The sequence below is a fragment of the Nelumbo lutea genome, chromosome 3, assembly GCF_056320005.1.
Source record: "Nelumbo lutea isolate HS-2025 chromosome 3, American lotus-T2T, whole genome shotgun sequence".
Lineage (NCBI taxonomy): Eukaryota > Viridiplantae > Streptophyta > Magnoliopsida > Proteales > Nelumbonaceae > Nelumbo > Nelumbo lutea.
Window position 1 is genome coordinate 98,749,248 of NC_142686.1, and position 18,613 is coordinate 98,767,860.

The 18,613-nt window shown below is 43.6% G+C and overlaps 1 long non-coding RNA gene across 2 annotated transcripts; it reads left to right on the forward strand.

Moving 5' to 3' along the window:
- Positions 1-1,706: 1,706 nt before the first annotated feature.
- Positions 1,707-18,160, forward strand: LOC148867108 (uncharacterized). Of its 2 annotated transcripts, none has more exons than XR_016110720.1 (6): positions 1,707-2,592; positions 2,700-2,772; positions 2,877-2,979; positions 15,994-16,145; positions 16,252-16,327; positions 17,928-18,160. It is a non-coding gene; the product is annotated as an uncharacterized LOC148867108 (long non-coding RNA). The 2 variants fall into 2 exon arrangements; XR_016110721.1 differs by lacking the exon at positions 17,928-18,160 and adding an exon at positions 16,409-16,477 and having other exon boundaries at positions 2,370-2,592.
- Positions 18,161-18,613: the final 453 nt, after the last annotated feature.

Here is an 18,613-nt window from a genome sequence, read left to right on the forward strand (position 1 = left end):
ATTATTTAATTTATTTTATCTTGATATTAAGTTTAAAGTTTCTTATAGGTTACTATAGTCTCCATGACAATAAGTGAAAAAAAGTATAATTGTTTAATTTTGGAACTCAAATACAATTATTAGGCTCAGCTTGGCTCAAGCCCATTGAGGGCCAGGCCCAGGCTTATATTTTTAGGTCCATAATGCAGGCCAGGCCGGGCCAGGCCCGGACCCAGCCTAAGTCTGTTGTTATGAAGGCAAAGCTTCGCCCGACCCATGATCACCTCTAAATGTGACTCGGATGTCGAGTTGGCTAGTTCGTCGGGTTGATCTGTAAAGAGACAATATGAGAGTGCCCGGTCTGCTTTACTCAGGGTGGGCACTCTGATGCTTAAGTCAGCGAGCTGGAGATTTAGAAGAGAGATAGAGAGCAAGATAGCTAGAGTAATGCAGCCAAGATTCCTCGAAAACCGCACTCGCCAAGTTCGGAGGAGATTTCTCAACTGGATATGCGATCCATAAGGTTTGTCCGATCAACTCCGATGCGGATAGATAGGTCTAACGGTCGAGCGTTATGATCTCAAATAAGTCGGAGACAATAACTCATTAAAGGGGGAGATCCGACAGGTCGCTAGCTGAACTCAAGTCAGGTCGGTAGAAGCATGTCGCCTCTCATGCCAATTTGACGTCTTGATGGGACCAGGGTAGTTCGATAGAAGCAGGTCACATCATACACCGACTTGAGATCCCATCTAGTTGTTTGTAGTTCGGTCTACCAAGGCAGTCCCAAGATTACTAACGCCATTATGAAGTGTCCAAGGTGATCTGGTTACGTGGTGCCAAGATGTCAGCCAACTGTTCAGAGATGTCACATGTCATAATATCATTAGAGGACCAAATTTTCCCTCATCAAATTAGAAACACTTTTTACGGGAGACAAGATTGCAACTGGCATCAATTTTTTAGTGCATATGCAAAATCGAAACTTCATACTTAAGAAGAGATATCAGATAAATTATATTTAAAATACCCCAACTTCACAAATGCTTACTCTTAGGCAACGGTTGTTTTACAAATAAGTCATTTATCTAAAAAATACTTACCTATATACAAGTGCATTTATCAATATTTTTTTATTTCTCAACTAATGACTATTTTATCTATAAAATGGTCATTATTCAAAGAACAATATTGTTCCATTACATTTTAACAATTTTCCACGTTGATAGAAAGGTTAATTATATATCAAAGTTTCAGGAGGATATTACGTACTTACCCAAATAAATGAACCACTTAGAATCATTTTCTTTCATTTGCAAACAAATGGGGCCTCAGTGTCATTCCTGATTTTAACATAGTAATAGTTGGTCCTATTGGGTGGTGTTTCCCTATTTATCAAGTAAAAACATGTTGATAGAAAATAGTGTAATTATGTGAGAATTATCGACATTATCACACCTATAATTTCATCTACTATTATGGAATATACATTGAAATATGGGCTTTTTACAAAAAAAAAAAATTAATAAAATTTGATTGATTTACAAAATCTGATATATTTTGAAAAAAAAAATGGCAAAAACAGTGAACACATTATTTTTATTTGACTAAATTGCCCCTTATTATAGCTTTTGTCTTTTCGTTTGGCCATTGGAATTCTAAAAGACCGGTAACGGAGAAGGAAACAAAGACGACGGACAACTCAGACGCCCCTCTATTCCACTTTTGTAGAAGTTCTCCGTTTCCGATTTTCCGTTTGCCATGTTAATCTCCTGATAATTAATCCTATGGAGGCCAATACTCCGTGAATCTTCTCTACTTTTCTTTGCAACGTGAAATACGAAAGCATTTTTTCTTTTTTCTTTGGGTTTTCTCTTAAGTGATCTGTATGGTCTCTTCTTGTTGTCAATGATGCAAAGACCTGCAATTTTCGACAAGGAGTATGAAAGGTGGTTAGAGCCTAGAGGAAGATCAAAGCCACTTGTCTGAGCTCCGAACAGGTTTGCATCCACATTTTTCGGACAATAAACTCTGGGTAATGTTAAATGGATATCCAGCTCAGTATGACTGACGGGTGTTGTTGTTAAAACTGATGTCCTCCACGATGAGGGCAACTCAGGCTTAACGTTCATTTCTCTGGATGAATAGCTTCTGAGTTCCGATTCTTCTGACCATTGAAAAGAGATGGGTCATTGATGAGAAACAACGAATTGTGGGTGGATTTGGGAGTGGGGGTCTTTGTCGTCCCTCCTCTGTGTTTTCTTCTTCCATGGCGCAGGAAAATTGGTCAAAGGCGGCGGTCCATAAAACCGCCGCTAGAGCCGGTGTTCCATCGATTTTAGAAACTAAGGCGGCGGTCCTTAAGAATATGTTCGGCAAATTTTACAAGAGACCAAATTTAAACCGGTGTAATAGAATGGTATAGGATAAACGCGCGCGGGGAGGCAAAACTCTTCATTCTCCGTTCGAATGCACGTGGGAGGAAAAAATCTTCATTCTCCGTTCAAACTCGCGCGGGGAGGTAAAAATCTTCATTCTCCATTCGGTTTCGATTGTTTTCCCCAAAGTCCTGTTCGAGCGTTCGATAGAGAAGAGAACGGTTCTGCGATAGAGGTAACAATTTCTGCATTCGGTCTTGAAAATAAGAGAGGCAAATGTATTCTCATTTCAATTCAATCATTGAAGTTGAACTCTCATTTTGATTTTCTTTTCGATTTTAGGTCGCTTCCCTTGTCGGAAGAGAGATCCGACCTTATTTTCCAAATCCATCAATCTTCCTTTATTTCCAGAGAGGTATGTATGGTCTTCCTTCATTTTCGCTTCATTGAATCTTTAGTCTATTCTATAAAATATTTTTTCATCTTCATCCAACTTCTCTGACCGAAAAATGATCACAGGGTACCACCATTTCTAATCATAGAAGATCTCAACTTCAAATCCGAGACTGAGTTGACTGAGATAATGTGCTTTCTCCTCCTTGCGTACCTTAATCACTTCTAGGTTTCTCTCTCTCTCTCTCTCTCATCAACTATATACTTTAGACTTGGGATGTTATCTTATTATGGAATCCATGTGCTTTCTCGGTAACGATCTATGTGTTATGTTATTTTCCTTTTGAGTAACAAAACTATCGAGTAACAAATATGCCGACTCCATAAAAGTGTTCTTTAGTTTTTAGAACACTTCCATAGATATTCCTCATTTGATGGTTCAGGCTCGTGTGAAAGAATATCTAACCAGGACAACTTCCATAGGTATTCCTAATTTGATTGATTGTACTATTGGTTCATACATGCTTTATCCATATACAGAGTAGAATGGATCCTCATTCTGAAACAGTAGGCCATGGGATTCAACTGGGGCAGAGATTTTAATAGCGCTACAAAGGTCTAGACTAGCAAAAGACTTAAACTATACAAAATTGTAAATTAAGGGAGAACCCAAATTGGTGGTGGGATGGATGCAGGATGAGGAAATAACTCCTTGACAATATAGAAACATTATGAGGGAGATAATGAGCCCAAAAGAAACAGAATTGTATATGCAACTTGGGTTTATAGATCAACTAACAGATTGATTAGTAAAATTTTGAATGAGAAATACAAGCCTTAGTAGTCTGGGTAGCAGAGAACAAAGCTATTTTCCTCTCCTAGCATATCACAAAACACCTCAATTAACTCATGATGCTTATTGATGAGGGCGGATTTGGCCCTCCAATGACATTGTGACAGATGGTATTTCAGAATAGTTAGATGACACCTAGACACCGCCTAAGTGATGATTTAGAGTCCCAGATTGAGGCTCGTCTTTATCTTGACCTAGCGACCTGCCTTTACGCTGGCCTAACGACCTCGACCACAACTTAGGTCGGCTTGTAGCACCTCGTCTAGGGTCAGCCTATAGCACCTCGTCACTGGCCGAAGTGACCTCGATGCAAGGAATGACCTCCCTCGAGGTCTTGCTGACTTGACTGGGGACCAGGCGGTGACCTGCGAGATGTGCTTGCCGACAAATTTGGCATGCGTATCCTGACGCTCTCAGGTTTCTCGGAAGTTGGCCCACGTACCGAATGTTCTGGAGGATGGTCAACTTGCATGGTGGTTACCTCTGAGGATCTCGGACCAGTTAGGCACGATCTCTTAGAAATTTCTGATGCAGTGCGTGAGGCCTGCACTGAACAATGCCTATATAAAGGCACCAACCCCAAAGACCCTCAGAGAAAAAAAGAGAAGTACGCGTGATTACTCTACTCACTAGCACTCAAGCTTTCAAGCATTCAGCTCGCATTCACAACAGAATTATTGACTTAAGCATTGGAGCGACCTCACTAGGTTAGCTACCTCGGGTTCTCTGATATACTGTTTTGCAGATCGATCCAGCTCGCCACCCATTTGGAGTTCGGATCGCCCTCCAGCTAGGAATAACCAGATCGCACACTATCACTTACAATATCAACAAAAATACAACTCCACACTTAAAATATTGTACTATTGTTTTGTATTAATAAAATTACCTTACCTTTCGAAAAAAGAAATGCCATTGCACTTAAAAAAGTCAAAACAACATGCAATTACCAATTATTCACAAATATTGGTAGATTTCAGCTAATTGCCTAAGAGCGTTTCATCATTCTTTCATTAGGCCTATCTTGAATCTCTAATTATTATAATTCCTTTCCTGTAGTACACAAATATACAAAGTCCCTCCCCAGACCTCACATTGGTGGGAGCCTCATGCACGGGGCTGCCCTTCCACAAATGGACAAAGTAGGGTACGAGCCCATTATAAAATCCTTTATATTGTGCAACCCTCTACATAGAAAACGACCAAGGTTCAAAATATTAGTATCGCATATACTAAAGGCAATTTTAGGTATGTCTCAAGCTATGCTTAAGCATTCCATCCTAAATTTCACTAGAAGATCCATAAATTGCTAAAAATTGAGATAAACCCAATCTTACATTCTTAATACAAAATTAACCAATGTATAATAGGTAATGGAACCTTCTTATCAATTATTCAATCTCCTTATTCTCTCTTTTCATCATCATCTAAGCCTTGTCCCAACAATGTGGGGTTGGCTACATGATTCCTGTATTGCCATTTCATATTGTTGGTGCCATATTTATTGTTAAATTATGTGTGCTTTCATTTCTTATTCTTCTACCCAAGTCATTTTTGGTATGCCACTAGATCCTCTAGCCCCTAAAACTGGTAACAGATTCAATTTTTATAATAGGTGCATCTCCTTATTTTCCCTTTAAAAAATAAACTAACCAATCTAGTTATTCATCTCATGGGCATCTACATGATAATAAGGGGGTAGAAAGAAAGTACCAGCCAATCTAAGGGATTGTATCAACACAGTCTACATACCTAATTACATTCCATGGTTAATAAATTTTCAGTTACTAATTTTGATGTCTAATAAAGCAAAAAAGAATTCGGTTTCTTAAGTAAAAAATTACAGACTAGTTGTTTATGTGATAAGGAGAACATCCAGAATAAATAAATAAAGTTGTAATTGTTATTCCTTTGTATGAATTTTTCCTGCAGCTCCAGAGTAGTTTCTTAAGTTTTCATAATATCTTGTCCCTTCCCTTCATAGTGGATCATTAAGCATTCGTGTTAACACTATGCCTTCATAATTTTTGGTTGTTGGTGGATGGGACTTCATTTTTCTTTTCGAATGCTCTTGTACATTTTCTCCAATAATTTCCTATCTTTTTACTAATGATTTCTCTTATTAGTTTCCTCCCAAAAATTACCACACAAAAGGCTTCTCATTTCCTTTATTTACATTCCTATTCCATATTTGAGACTGGCCATGCATGCAAACTTAATTAAACAACAAGTTAAAACTTCAAAACTTTTTCCATTGATAAATAATGATAACACTAAAATTTATTGATTGTGATAGAAAACAATGAGTATACATATGATGCTTCAGCTCCCAACTATCCGAAATTCTAGTATATTGCTTGCAATTGTCCCCCAAATGACTGCTCCCTTGTTGTCCCTTAATCCAACCATACCATAACAAGATTTCAATCATTGACAACCTATGGCTAGCCCTGAACAACGCCCCCCCCCCCCCCCCTACCCACCCCAAACACGTAAGTAAATGTGCAAAACCATCCCTCAAAAAATAGTAAATGAACAGAACCAGTTCCACACCAGACCCTATAGGTTCTGTAGTGACAGATCCCGAACCGATCTGGTTATTAAGGACTATCAGCTCTGACCCAATCACAAATCAAAAGCTATTCTCTGAACTTGTAATTGTTGTTAAATTTGGATATGATAATATGATAACAATACAAGTATTGATGCAGCGCGATCCGGACACTCCTAACTGTCTGCTGACTGGCTCCTTATTGGTGATGGATGGCACCTGAGAAGATGGAAAAGAATGATTTTTGGGGATTTACCCAGTGGGAATACTCCGATGCTTAAGTTAGAACGCAGGGGAAAGAGAAAAGAAGAGTGCTAAAACTAAGAGTGTAGGTCGCGCTTTATCACTGTACTTGAGAAATTAGCTCGGGAGCAAAGATGTATGCAGTTTAGAGTATGAGAATGTTAAAGTGTTCCAAAGTCTGAAGATCCCTTTTCCCCTTTGCCTTGAGGGCTTTTATAGGGGCGTTCTTATCAGATCGGGCATAACCACCACTGGACCCCTGCCATAGCCGTTATCTGCCAGGGCTGCGTAGGTGGTCGTTGCAATGTACTCCTTGCCCAGGTGAGTGACACGTTTTCAAGGGGTAGGCGCTCCTCCGCCTGCTGAGAGACGTGGGCGCAAACTATCGAAAGGACAGGGACTGCGCCGTCTGTTAAGGGACGTGGCGCAGTCTGATCGGTACGGCTTGTCAGATAGAAGCTTCCTGAGGAACGCTTACGTTGCGCACTTGCGAGCCACTTTGTAGCGAGCTTGGGAATACTTCAGGGTTACCCTTAGTAGAATTGGTCCCTGGGATGGCTTACTTGCTTGCGGGTCCGGGCGAGCTGGTTTCCCTAGCTCGCGAGCTAAAGTTGCCTCGGAATATCCCCTTTGGGGTAGCTCGGGGAACCCGGAGCTCGCGTTGTGGCGAGCTCCTTCTTTATGAGTTACGATGCAGTGAGCTGCTTTATGGGCTCATTACTTGGTCGTAATAGGCCACGATGTTTAGTTGTTACTCGCGCTGAGTCAGGTCCACATGTCACCATTTCTTAGGTCGGGCCAAATCATCCTCCATCAATTCCCCCCCACTCCTTGAGCTGAGAGCGTTGCCTTAGCGCGAGGAGTTCATGAAGTATGACGGACTGATTTGATCAAAATTTAAACTTGATTGACTAGTCACATTAAATGCGTTCGTAGGAATCATGAGATTTTCTGACTTTTCAGATTCCGAAAACATACTGAAGTGGCGCTTAACTCCGGATGTCATGCAACCATCATTACCTTAATCATGAAAGATGTGCAGCCAATCGCTTTCGGTTTTCAGAAGGCGTGTGGTCAGTATGCCTGCGAATCGTTGAATCTGCTTTAATCCAAGCCGTTGATTCGGAGGAGTGGGGGCTATAAATAGGAGGGCCCTCTGGGTCTCTTTTTCTCTCACGCCTTCTTGTTGTCTTCGGATTCTGAGGTCACACATCTATCAAGTCTACTCAAGTTCCTCAACTCACTTCATCCCATCCTTTTTGATAGTCTAACTTACTGTCAGTCATGTCTGGGTACCCGTACCATACTCATCATTGGGGCGGTGACCAGGACGATGATGCTCCCTCGGGCTCGGGGGGAGCTTGGGAGCAAGTCCCGGGGGCCTGGGAGACCTCCGGTGATGGAGCCTCTACTTCCCGGGGAAGGGAGCCCGATACTTTCAGCCCTTCCTCCATGACAGAGGGGAGACTTGGGTCCCTAATTAGTTATTTCCACCTTCCTGGGGACCTCCTCTACTACCTTCCCACTGGTAACTTTCCATGGGAGCATAGTTCCAATGAGATAGTCATTTACCAGGAGCAGCTCGAGGCTGACCTACGTCTTCCCCTGCACCCCTTGATAGTGGAGGTGCTAAACCACTTTAATGTCACCATCGATCAGCTTCATCCCAATGCCATTCGAAACATGGTTGGGACTATATCCTTGTGTTGGGAATACTATCTTCCCTTGAATCTCGACATTTTTTCCGCTATCCTTTGTATAAAGAATGCCACCCCCAGGGCTCCACTAGAGAGGCGTCTCTATTACTTCTCTCCCTGCCATGGCTACAAGCTCTTGAATGATCTCCCGAAAAAAATTTATGCTTGGAAGCGGGATTATTTTTTGGTCCACAACCCCGAAGGGTGGCCCTTCCCTACTTCTTGGAGGGGCGCTATCCAGGACTCCGGGGTCGAGTTGGACCCCAAAGTTCGGAAAACGCTGCACTCCTGAGCAGTAGTTGGCTTCCATTGGTTGGACTACTTGACTGAGGAGAAGCTCGTGCAGGCCGGCTTGAGCCCAGGTAGGTTGCCTTTTTAGGTCGCGTAGTACTTGGCATAACATTGTGTTCATATACATATACTTCATTCTTACCGAACTAACACTTTGTGGTTTCTTCTTGGCAGCCATCATGTCTGGTATCAACTCGCGCCGCCTCCTTTCAAGCAACCAGAGGCGCAGAGTGAAGAGGTCGCGCCCTGATCGAACTCCCCCCTCGAGGGGCATCGAGTTCGGATCTGTCGAGCTGGTCTTATCCTCTATGCCGCCTGAGATTCCACCACCTGAAATCCCGCCACCTCCTCCCGAAGGAGGAGCTAGTGGGGCTGGCTTCGAAGGGGGCGAGCTCCCACAACAGGGGGTAACTCCCCGTAATCCTTTCCAACCATTCCCTTATCCGTCGTTCCAATGGGGAACTGGGAGGGAGTGAATGATTACGTCGTGGCTCGACAGAAGAGTTGGAGGGCGATTTGTAACAACGAGGTTGCCAAGTGGGGGGATATGGAGCCCGAGGACCTCACCGCGTCTGCCTCCTGTCACTACATGGTGGTAAGTGATTCTTTCTTTCTTCTCTCGTTTTGCTTCCTTTTGCTGTCCTCTGATCCTCTTTTTGTTGGCAGGTGAATACCGCCATCCATGCTATGGCCCTCCAGACGCGCATCCACCACGGCGACGCCATCGACCAAAGGGCTACCAATCAGAAGCTCCAGGGCAAGCTCAACCGGACTCGAGGCGAGCTCCATCACACTCGCAAGGGAAGTGAATCTCAGGAGTTGCTCGTCCGCGACCAGGAGGCATAGATTGCCAGGCTTTTTGAAGTGAGCGTGCGTTATAGGGAGGAGTCGTCGAGGGTAGTGGCGGAGAGGGAACTCTTCCGGCAACAGGTGCGAGACTTGGAGTCTACTCTTCTGGATCGAACTCGAAATTTTGACCAGATGGTGAAGGCTGAGCTAGATAAGGCGGTCTGGGATTTCAAGGACTCCCAAGAATATCACAACCTCCAGGTGGAATATGGCTCGAGTTCGTACTGCTCTGGGTTTAAGCTCTATCGGTGGTTGGTTCGGAAGAAATTCTTCGGGCTCAACCTTGACGGCGTCACTATGAAGGGCCTGTCTCCTGAGACAGCGGACTAGGCAGAGGAAGAGGAGCCTAACTCTCTAGAGGACGAAGATGAGGAGGTGGATCCCTGAGGCTTTGGCGGTGTCCTTTTGGACTTCTGGTGGTTCTCGGGTGCCATAAACCCAGTCTTGCAAAGATCTTTTGTTGGGTGGTTGTGCCCTTTGGTTGTTAGACTTTCCCGAGATGTTTAGCTCGGCTATTGCCTTGTTATTTTTCTTTCTTTTTCCTTTTTTTGTATGGTAATGAAATTTCTTCTTTTTCTTCCAAGTATGATGTGCTCTCTTTATTATTGCTAAGGCGATCACAACACCCAAGCTATTATAGCTACATACCCGAAGTAGGACTTCTCGATAGTCGTTATTTCGAACTGTCCCTTAATCATTTAAGGCACCTTTATGGTGCGCAACAAAGTGATTACCATGTGTGCCCAAACCATACACTTGTCGGTTATTCTTTAGTTCAATCAACGTACTGAAATGAACTATGCTGGGCGGGGTTTAAACCCGAGCTGCTTATGCTTTTCATACTTTGCCTTTGCCATCGGAATGGCTAAGTCTTTCTTGATGTCGAGGTGTTAGTTAGCTCAGTGTTTTAGCCCATAAGCTGGGGGGTGACTTATAGTCCACTCTCTTGGAGTTCACCCATGCCGAAGAGGCGTTAGGGTCTTATAACGCCGAAGTCATGTTAGCTCGGCATTTTTGGCCCTTAGGCTCTGGGAGTGACTCGTAGTTTACTCAGTTGTTATAGGTAATACTATCTTAAGTTGACAATATTCCATGCCCAAGGTACCTGTCTCCCTTTGAGGGTTTCGAGCTCATATGTTCCTTCCCCGAGTACTCGTTTCACTCGGTAAGGTCCTTCCCAATTGGACCCGAGCTTGCCAGTGTCGGGCTCAGATACCATAACTTTACGAAGGACCAGGTCACCGACGCGGAGGTTCCCCTTCTTGACCTTGGCGTTATAGTACTGAGCTACTCTTTACTGGTAAGCTGCAGTCTTGATGTACGTGAGGTCCCTTACTTTGTCGAGTAGATCGAGGTTGGTACACAGCTAATCCTCATTCGTCTTATCATTGTATGTTTCCAGTCACAGCGTAGGTACTTTGATTTCTGCCGGGATAACTACTTCGGTGCCGAAGGTAAGGTTGAAGGGAGTCTCTCCTGTGGCGGTTTTCTCCATGGTTCGGTAAGCCCATAGAACTCTGGGTAGCTCGTCTGCCCACAATCCTTTAGCTCGGTCCAAACGTGTCTTCAGTCCATGGAGGATGGCTCTGTTTGTGACTTCTGCTTGACCGTTTGCTTGAGGGTGTGCAACTGAAGTGAAATTCTGTCGGATCCCCATGTCTTGGCACCAGTTCTGGAATTTGATGTCCTTGAACTGCTTGTCGTTGTCAGAAATTAGTACCCGGGGTAGCCCAAAGTGGCACACAATGTTCTTCCAAAAGAAGTTTTGGACGTTCTGGGCTGTGATCGTTACAAGAGATTCGGCTTCTACCCACTTGGTGAAGTAATCCACTGCTACTACTAAGAACTTCCTCTGGCCTGCCGCTGGTGGGAACGGTCCAAGTATGTCGATGCCTCATTGTGCGAAAGGCCACGGGATGGTGAGATACTTGAGGTTGGTAGCAGGCTGATGGTGAATATTGGCATGCTTCTGGCATTTGTCACATTTTCTGATGAGCTCGATGGCATCTGCCTTCATTGTTGGCCAATAATACCCCTATCGTAGTGCTTTTTGGACGAGGGCCCTGCCCCCCAAGTGTCTGCTGCACAGACCCTCATGAGTGTTGCGGAGTACGAGCTCGGCTTCAGTAGGTCGCAAGCAACATAGATAGGGGAGCATGTAGGATCTCCGGTACAGCCGTTCGTCTATTATGACGTATTTGGCTACCTGGCGCTCTACCCTTCTGGCCGCATTGCAATCTGGAAGGAGGGTCCCATGTAGCAAGAAGCTCGCGAGCGGGTCAATCTAGTTCAACTCTGCTTGAATGATGGGAGCGACCTCCTCTGGCCCCCCGAGAATGCTAGGCCGAGGTAGGTCCTCTATGTACATGGTTCTCATGGTGATATCGCTAGTGCTGGCTAACTGGGACAGGGCGTCGGCCTCAGCTTTCTTCGACCTCGGGATTTGCCTGATGAAGTGTGACTGGAAGTTGAGCAGAGCTTCTCTTACTTTGGCTAAGTAAGCAACCATGGTTGGTTCGCGAGCTTCGTAATCTCCTGTGACTTGGTTGACTATGAGCTGGGAATCGCTATAGATGATGATGTGCTTGGCTTTTACTTCTCTGGCTAAAGCTAGTCCAGCTATCAACGCTTCGTATTTTGCTTCATTGTTGGATGCCGCGAACTCGAAGCGTAGTGCGTATTCCAATTTTGTGCCACTTGGGCCGTGCAGAACTATTCTGGCTCCACTACCTTGCTGGTTTGAGGAGCCATCTACGTGAAGGATCCAGGGCTCCTCATCCCAGTTCGCGCTTGGCCTAACTAGGAGAGATGCCACATTGACTGCTACCTCATGGGGCCCAGACTCAATTGGCCTGGGAGCTCCGGGCTCGCTCGGACTATGGGCCTCATGCTCAATCGGCCTGGGGACTTCAGAGCTAAAAGTGCACTCGGCAATGAAATCTGCTAAGGTTTGGGCCTTAATAGCAGTTTGCGCCTTGTATAAGAGATCGTACTTGTTGAGCTCAACGGCCCACTTCGTTAGTCAACTAGAGACGTCGGGCTTAAGTAAGACTTGCCTCAGAGGTTTATCGGTGAGGACGATAACAGTATGAGCCTGGAAGTACGGACAGGGCTTCCGAACTGCGATGACCAATGCGTAGGCTGGCTTCTCTATCTCCGGATATCTCATCTCTTCTCCCTACAATACTTTACTAACATAATAGATGGATCATTGGACCCAACCTACTTCCTTTATCAGTACCGAGCTGACCACTTTGTCACTTGCCGAGAGGTACAACTCTAAAATATCGCCCTCTTCGGGTCGGGTTAAGATTGGCACACTAGCGAGGTATTTCTTAAGCTCGTCAAATGTGAGCTAACAGTCTTGGGGTCCATTCAAACCCTTTGCTTTTAATTGCCTTGAAGAAAGGCAGACAACGGTCTGCCGACTTGGACATAAAGCGGCTCAGGGTGGCTACGTGGCCATTCAACCTCTGAACCTCCTTCAATTTTTAGGGTGGTCTCATATCTAAGATGGTCTTATTCTTATCCGGGTTGGCCTTAATGCCGCAATGGTTAACGATGTATCCTAGGAATTTGCCCGAGGTGACACCGGAGACACACTTGTTTGGATTCAACTTCATGTTAAATTGTCGCAACATTTGAAAGATAGAATGCAAGTTTTGTATTAATTCGTGTGAGAACTGAGTTTTAACGACCATGTCGTCTACATAACACTCTATTTTTCTGCCAATTAATGGCTCAAATAATTTATTTACAAGCCTTTGAAAGGTTGCCCCAACATTTTTCAACCCGAAGGGCATAACCTTGTAACAATATAGACCGAAATCTGTGATGAAGGCAGCTTTTTCTTCGTCTGCCAGGTCCATCCTGATTTGGTTATAGTCCGAATAGGCATCTAAGAAACTCAGCAACTCGTGCCCTAAGGTCGAGTCCACCAGGCGGTCAATTCTGGGGAGTGGGAAGCAGTCTTTTGGGCAGGCTCGGTTTAGGTCGGTGTAGTCGACGCACATGCGCCACTTGCTGTTAGCCTTCTTTACCAGAATGGGGTTGGCTACGTAGCTCGGGTAATGGACTTCTCTTATGAAGTCGACTGCGAGGAGCTTCACGACCTCCTCGTCGACTGCTTTCCATCGCTCTGGGGCTAGGTTGCGTTTCTTTTATCTAACGGGCCTAACTACAGGATCAGTATTAAGCTTGTGAATTATAAGAGTAGGGTCTATACCGGGCATCTCTACTGTAGACCATGCAAAAACATCTAAGTTTTGAAGTAGGAAATTTACTAGTTCAGATCGCAGGGGTTCTTGGACTGAAGCACCGATTTGAAGTGTCCGAGCTGGGTCTTCTGCTGAAGTTGGAATGGCAGTTGTTTCTTCTGTGGGTGTAGCTCGTTCTTCGCCTTGCTCCATAGGTTGCTCCAATTCAAGGTTGTCGACCACCTTGGTCTTTCCCTTGAGGGTGGCGACATAGCACTTGCGAGACTCAAGTTGGTCGCCCCGCGCTACCCCTACTCCGAAGTCTGTAGGGAACTTCATTGCCAAATGATAAGTGGAGACCACTGCCCGTAGGACATGGGTGATCGGTTTACCTATTATGGCGTTGTACGGGGAGGGGGTCAAGACCACCAAGAAGTTATGGTTGAGTCTGACTACACTGGGCCATGTGCCGACTTTCACAAGTATTGTTATTTTCCCGAGGGGCCTGACTTCTTCTCCAATGAAGCCCACCAAGGGAGTATTAGCGGGCCTCAAGTCACTTCCCTACAATTGAAGCTGGTCGAACGCAGCTTTGAAGAGGATATCTGCTGAGCTATCTGAGTCAACAAGGACGCACCTGACCTCGAAATCATTGATCCTTACTTTTATGATGAGCGCGTCATCGTGGGGGTAGTGGACCCTGTACGCATCATCTTCCGTGAAGAAGATCGATTCCTCTGTCTTCGGCCGTTTCAGAGGATTTTGTTCTTCCCTGGAAGCTTCGTGAATTGACGTCCGAGCTACCGCCGAGGTACAACCTACAACGATCGAGCCTTCAACTATCATGTGGATGGTGCCCCGAACTGGTCTCTCTTCCGGAGGCTGCCTCTGTGACTACTCTGCTGGCCTGCTGCTGGACTCAGGAGCATCCATACCATGCTCCCCTTGCCGACTTGCTTTATTATTATTATTGTTGTTATTCTACACAAAATTTCGTAGATATCCGCAATGAATGAGTTCGCATACGGGGTGGGCACTTCACGTATAGGGCATCCTTGATTGCCATCAGGATTTCGGCCAGGTTAGCATTCAGTGGGGTATAGTCAGTTCGATCCGCTATAGGGAATCGGAGCAGCTGACCCAACCTTGCCCCCCGAGCTACGTCCTCCTTCTTTCGGCTGTCTCCTTGGCTGGAAGGTTCTCCTTCTCTCTTTCTCTTCTTGGGTGTGCTCTCGCCCTTTTGGTTGATCTCTTCTTCCGTAGCTATGAACTTGTCTGCGAGCTTATGGAATTTAGTTATGGTCGCCGGCTGGTTGACAACCATGTTTCACTTGAATTCTTTGTGCGTCATGCCCTTCTTGGCTACTACAGGGCGCACTGCAGGGCCAAGCACGGTATCTGCATGCATGCATCATTGAACTGCTTGATATAGCCCCAGATGGACTTTCCCTCTTTTTGGACTATGTTGAGGAGACTTTCCTCAGTTCGCAGGCACTGCTTGCTGGTGACGAAGTGGGATGTGAAGGCTTGCGCGAACTGCACCTAACTTCTTATCGATCCAGGTGCAAGGTTTTGATACCATGTGCGGGTCACTCTTCTGAAAGTGGTGGAGAAAGCCATGCACATGCAAGACTCCCTGGCCCTCGCTAGGTGCATCTGCGACTGAAAAGCGTCTACATGATCATTTGGGTTGAACGACCCGTCATACTTGTCGAGAGGGGGGAGCTTGAAGTCTTTGGGCATTGGAACAGTCAGGAGCTTGGGAGACAGTGGGGAAGGAACAAAAAGGAGGGGAGCTTTAACTTCACCCGAGCTTACTTCTTCCCTGCCTTTGAGCTCGGGTAGGTTGTGGGTGGTAGTTCGGCGAGCTCGGCGACGACGTCTTTGCTTCTTGGCGGGTTCCGCATTGGTGCTGCTCACCTCCGTACTATCAGGAATAGTCTGCGCAGGAAGTAGCTCGGGCTGTGGGCAGAGGGGTTTTTCTTGGAGTCTACAGCCAGGATCTCGAACCGGTTCTCCAGAAGGGGGGTTTCAAACTTTGATTGCTAAGGTGACGTAGACCTGGCAAGCTGGGGTCCTCCCGACCTGACTGCCCGCGGTGAGACCGGAGTGGCTAGTCTTTCTTTTCCGCCGCGGGAGGAGGCTTGGCTCTTAGGGGGGTTCTGGGAAGCCTCTCCTTGGCGAGAAGGGCATTCATCATGGCGGCGAGACCTAGCTTGTCGTGAGGCTGGGTGCCGAGAAGGGAGCTGAGGTTGAAGCTAAGGCTGAAGCTGAGGCAGCTGAGGGAAATCGCGACCTGATGTTGATGACTGTTTGTTTTGATATTTTTTTTGAGTATTGGATATAATTATTTGTCTTCAAATTGGATTCTACAAATATGTTTAACTCATTGATAATTTCAGTAAGACAAACCTTCTTCGTTTCTGATATTATTCTTCTGGGACTTATTTTTATTTGACAGGTGAAGGAAAATATTCAATTTGTCATTTGCCCTCAATTTCCAAGGGTTACTGATTTTGCTTTTGCCTATTTAGAGTTTTAAATATTTTAACTTGCCATGCAGGGCTTCCACTTTCCATGAGGGGATATGTTTAAGAACATAGCAATTTGTTTTGGAGCTCGGAAAGAATGAAACACAATTTCCAATCAGTCATCATATAACGATAACCGGCTTGCTTCTAGTTTCCACTTTCCAAGTCTTAACCTTGATTCTTAGTTATTGCCTTTCACTTTGCTTGTACTTTCCATTTTGTTAATTATTTGTTGATTATTCTAACTCTGTTTTTTTTTTTCCTTTTTTGATGTCTTATTATGACATCAGTGTGGTATTGGAAGTGGAGAAGATGCAAGCCATTCAGGCAATCCTTTCTACTTTGGAGCCCTTGATCCGTAAAGTTGTAAGTGCACCAACCCTTTCTACTTTGTTAAATAATTTGTCTTTAGTAATATTAAAATAGTTGCTATATTTTTACTTTAAGGTACTTGATGAAGATTCGAAGTTTGACATTCCATTTCTTTGTGATTTTGATGCTACCAGAACCTTACAAGTAATTCCACATTATTTTTTCCCAAGTTTTGGCCTTGGCTACTTTGTTATTACAGATGTTGGTTCTAGAATATCATTCGGAGATCTAATTTGAGACTAATTCGTATCATTAAATCATTGTGCAACTATCATATAATTGGGACTCATTTATCTACTTTACAGTTTTCAATAATATTTGCCTTGGTTCAAGTTCAGTAGCTTTCTTTTCTTTTGGGTTATCATGCATTTGGCATTGTTTTTTTGTCCATTTTTTGGTTGCACTTGGTTCCCATCTTGTTCTCTTTTGGGTTATCATTAAATCATTGCTTTCTTTGTTGCATTTGGTTCTCATCTTGTTCTTTTCGTTTTTGTAGTGTTCTGTTTTGAACTTTTTTTTTGTTATCTAAATAAATATTGTTGAAATCATAGTTACTGTTGTGGATAGCGGAAGGAGTGCTCTGAAATTTCTGGGTTTGGATGGAGAAGAAAACTCTTTAGTCGGCATGGGTGCAAGAGAATTTAGTAAGCTATAGGCAATATAAATGATTCATTGGAATTATTTTTTTAGTGACTTATTCTTTTTATCCGATATTAATTACAGGGTTTGAAGGTGAATATGATAATCACTGATTATTGTATTCCTGGGATGATTGTATATGAGTTGCTCAAGAAAATCATGGTTAATTATATTCAATTCATATATATTCTTATAGCATTTCAACGGATTAATTTGAAAAATACTGAATTCCGTAATTACTTATTTCCTTAATCTTTCTATGCAAGAATCTTTGACCTTGAAAGAGATACCTGTGGTGATTATGTCATCCGAAAATATCTTGTCTCAGATTGACAGGTATATTAATTAAATATATCATTACACTTTTTTCAGTAATCAAAATTGAAGTATATGAATAGAAACATACTTGAAACAATGTCAAGTCCATTTATAAAACAAAAAGTGTTCAAGATGCATATGAGTGGGTATGGTCACTGGATTATTTGCTGGGACAATCACTAATCTCTGTTTAAAACAGTTTGAGAGAAGAATTCATTTAGTTTACTAGCTTCGACAGTTAGAAGGGGACATTTGGAGATGTTAGCAGCTGGTTTATGTTCTGTTTTGTTTGAAATGAGTAGGTGCTTAGAGAAAGGGGCAGAGGAATTTATGTTTTGTAGCAGATTTGAATTGTTGATTAGTAGATCAGTCCCCATGTTAAATTAATTCTCTGGAAAAAAAAAAGAAAATGAACAATCTGCAAGTGTTATAGAATGGTAGTTGGAAGTGCATATCATGGTGCATTTACAAAGTATCATGGTATAATGGATAAAGGGTTATCTTAATTAAACACATTTATTTGTATGCTTCTTATATTCCAAATTGTAGTCTCGGCAGCAAATATGGATTCTTCAAATTTCTGTACCAATATCCGAATTATGAACTGACCTAACTTATGGTGAATCTGTTTTATTAGGTTTCGGTAGCTGAGGAGTCTAAAATTGCAGAGATGGATGCAAGCTTCAACCGGAGAAGCTGAAATTCTGTAGAGACAGTCAAAGGGAGAGCTTGTTCAATTTAAAAATGAACATGCATTCAGGGATGCACTACATTATTTGAGAATTTGATTTTTTTAATGTTTGTATTTGAACAATTGCATTTTGAATTTGAACAAATTTTAGATATTATAATAATTAGTCTTCTAATTAATAGATATTGTCTCAAATTGTATTTTTATATAAATTTAAGTTTTGATGGATTGGATTTGCATTAAGCAGGACTCATAAAAAAATACAAAATACAATACAAAAGGTATAAACAAAAATATGGTAAACGACCATTAAAAAGAAAAAAAAATCTAAATCGGAACCAAACGCGGCGGTCAGAAACATCTAAGCCGATGGTTTCAACTGCCACCTAAACATGGGAGGTTTTTTTAGGAAAAGCTAAAGTGGTGGTCTTTTAGGACCTAAGCCGGCGGTCACAACCGCCGCCTTATTAACGATAACCCGGTGGCTCTGATAGGCTGCCGCCTTAGAGCAATATCAAAGGCAACGGTCATTTTAACCTAAGCTGGTAGTCTTGATCTAAGGCAGCAGCTTCTTAGGGGGCGGATGCATGACCGCTGCATTAGACATAAGCCGGCGGTCTTAAGGCCTACCG